The sequence below is a fragment of the Amblyraja radiata genome, chromosome 25 (genome assembly GCF_010909765.2).
Source record: "Amblyraja radiata isolate CabotCenter1 chromosome 25, sAmbRad1.1.pri, whole genome shotgun sequence".
In the NCBI taxonomy this organism is placed as follows: Eukaryota; Metazoa; Chordata; class Chondrichthyes; order Rajiformes; family Rajidae; genus Amblyraja; species Amblyraja radiata.
Genome location: NC_045980.1, coordinates 26899891 through 26903408, shown reverse-complemented (window position 1 = coordinate 26903408; position 3518 = coordinate 26899891).

Sequence of the window (3518 nt, the reverse complement as noted above, 5' to 3'; positions counted from 1 at the left end):
TTCACCCCTCTGGAGGATTTCCTGACATCGGCCTCTGTGACTGAGACTGAAATGCCATCACAGCGAATGGGGGATCGGGAAGGCACAGCAGTATTCTCCCTGTCAAAGCGTGCGTTAAACGCATTGAGCTCGTCAGGGAGTGATGTTACACCGGCATTCGAGCTGCTTCCTGGTTTTGCCTTGTAGGAGGTGATTGCATTCAGACCCTGCCACAGCTGCCGAACATCTGTCTCGTCCTCCAGTTTGGAGCAGAAGTCCCTTTTGGCATTTTTGATGGCCTTACCAAGGTCGTATCTGGTCTTCATGTAGGCCACTGTATCATTGGAGGTGAATGCCCTGTGTCTGGACTTCAGGAGAGTGCGGATCTCAAAGTTCATCCAAGGTTTCTGTTTGGGAAACACTCGGAAGGTTTTTGTAGGGATGCAATCCTCCACACATTTCTTTATGAAGTCTGTAACGACTGTGGCATATTCGTTCAAGTCCGTTGCCGAGTCCTTGAACATTGCCCAGTCTACAGACTCCAAACAGTCCTGGAGTTGTTAACCATATAACCATATAACAATTACAGCACGGAAACAGGCCATCTCGACCCCTCTAGTCCGTGCCGAACACATAGTCTCCCCTAGTCCCATATACCTGCGCTCAGACCATAACCCTCCATTCCTTTCCCATCCATATAACTATCCAATTTATTTTTAAATGATTCCCCCCCCTCCCCCCCCCCCCCCCGACCAGCTCTGTGCTGTCCTCACTTCTGGGGGTGCGCTCTTTAATTGCTGCTTGTAGGCAGGAAGAAGCAGCACCGCGGTATGGTCGGACTTACCGAAGTGAGGGCGAGGGATAGAACGATAGGCATTCTTGATGGTGGTGTAGCAGTGGTCGAGGGTGTTAGGTCCTCTGGTGCAGCAGGAGACATGTTGGTGGAAGTTGGGGAGTGATTTCTTGAGGTTCGCCTTATTGAAGTCCCCAGCAATGGTGGTAAATGCCTCGGGGTGAGACGTCTGGTGTTTGTTGACCACGGCCTGCAGCTCCTCCAGTGCCAGATGGACGTCTGCCTGGGGTGGGATGTAGACCGCGGTCAGGATAACGGAGGTGAATTCTCTCGGGAGGTAGAAGGGACGGCACTTCACCGCCAGATGTTCGAGGTGTGGAGAGCAGGAGTTGGACAGGACTGCCACATCGGAACACCACGCAGAGTTGACCATGAGGCAGACGCCCCCTCCTCTCCCTTTCCCAGATGCCAGGGTACGGTCCATGCGGTGGATGGAGAACCCTTCAGGCTGGACCGCTGAGTCTGGGTCTGAGTCTGTCTCTGTGAAACAGAACACAGAGCATTCCCTCAGCTCCCTTTGATAAAGCAGTCTTGCCCTTAAGTCCTCCACTTCACTAAGTTCACAATTCTCTGCGTAAAAAAAGTGTTTCCGCATCTCTGTCCTAAATGGCCTACCATTTTTTTAAACTAGGACGCCTGGTTCTGGATTCCCCCATCATCGGGAACATTTTACCTGCATCTAGTGAAACCAAACCCTTAAGAATGTTATATGTTTCTATAAGAACCCCTCTCATCCAAAATTCCAGTGCATATAAGCCCACTCGATCATATGTCAGTTCCACCATCCCGGGAATTCATCTGGTGAACCTACATTGCACTCCCTCAATAGCAAGAATGTCCTTCCTCAAATTTAGAGAACAAAACTGCACACAATACTCCAGGTGTGGTCTCACTAGGGCCCTGTACCACTGCCGTCGGACCACCTTGTTCCTATACTCAAATCCTCTCGCTATGAAGGCCTACGTGCCATTCGACTTTCTTCACTGCCGACTGCACCTGCAAGCTTTCTTTCAGTGACTGATGTTCAATGACACCCAGTTCTCGTTTCATCTGCCCTTTCCCAAATTTGACACCATTCAGATAATAATCTGCCTTCCTGTTTTTGCCACCAAAGTGGATAACCTCACATTTATCCACGTTATACAGCATCTACCATGCATCTGCCCACTCACCCATCCAATCCAAGTCAACCTGCAGCCTCATAGCATCCTCCATGCAGTTCACACTGTCACCCAGCTTTGTGTGATCAGCAAACTTGGAGATGTTGCATTTAATTCCTTCAGTTATAATATAATTATATAATCGTTAATATATATTGTTAATAACTGAGGTCCCATCACTGGGCCTTGCGGCACTAGTCACTGCCTGCCATTCTGAAAAGGACCCGTTAATTCATGCTCTTTGTTTCCTGTTTGCCATATAGTTCACCATCCATGTCAATACCCTACCCCCAATATTACCACATTATTTACCAGATCAACCTTTGATTCCTCATCTTATCAAATGCCTGCTCGAAATTATATCTGCCTGGCATGGTACTCCTTCAAAGACTTTCGGTAAATTGGTGAAACATCCTTCATAAATTCATAAATTGTAGGACCAGAATTAGGCCTTTCAGCTCACTAATTCTTCCCGGCCAATCTATCATGCTTGATTTATATCTCCCTCTCAACCCCATTCTCCTGACTTCTCCCCATAACCCTTAACACTCTTACTAATCAACAACCAATCAATCTGCAGCTTAAAAATATCCATTGACTTGGCTTCCACAGCGTTCTGTGGCAATGAATTCCACAGATTCACCACCCTCTGACTAAAGAAATTCCTCCTCATCGCCTTTTGTAAATGTACGTCCTTTTATTCTGAGGCGATAACCTTTGGTCCTGGACTCCCCCGCTCGTCGAAACATCCACTCCACATCCTCTCCATCCAGGAGGGGAGGAGGCGCTCTCCTAAAGTCTACTATCAATTCCACCGTCTTAAGAGCATTGACTCCAGGATGTTACGAAGGCACCAGGACACCTGCTGTGTTACTACATGCCGGTAGGCAGATTCCTCCCCAACCTGGATCAGTCCAATCAGGGTTGTGTCGTCCCCGTAAACCTCCTCTGGACCATCTCCAACGCCAGCTCACCCTTCCTCAGATTGGAGCCCGACACCGTTCACAACACTCCAAATGCGGTCTGACCAGTGCCTGATAAAGGCTCAGCATTACATCCCTGTTTTTGTATTTGGTTTTTATGTTCTGGCCCTCTCGAAATAAATGTTACCATTGCATTCGCCTTCCCGACTACAGACTTGTAAATGAACTTTTTGGGGAATCCTGCACCAGCACTCCCAAGCCCCTTTGCACCTCTCTTTCTCAACAACATTTTGACTTTTGCGAGATGACCTTATTGATCATTTTGTCAGTACCCTTTATATCGTTTTAGTGACAGCTTGCAATATTTCTGTCTCTCTTCCTTTCTGAATGAAAATGATCACCAAGGAACGCCCATGGTAGTTTTGAAATAAAAACTCAAACCAATGAATTCAGCGCTGCAATGAGATGAATTAAGATGCTAGAATGAAATACAATAAATCTTAACACCCTGTCAGCCCGTGGCTTTATCAACTTCCTAATGATTGCAACTTTTGTGAGTTTGTTCCTTGTTTCCACCACCATGTCTGCAGCCGTTTCTGGGAT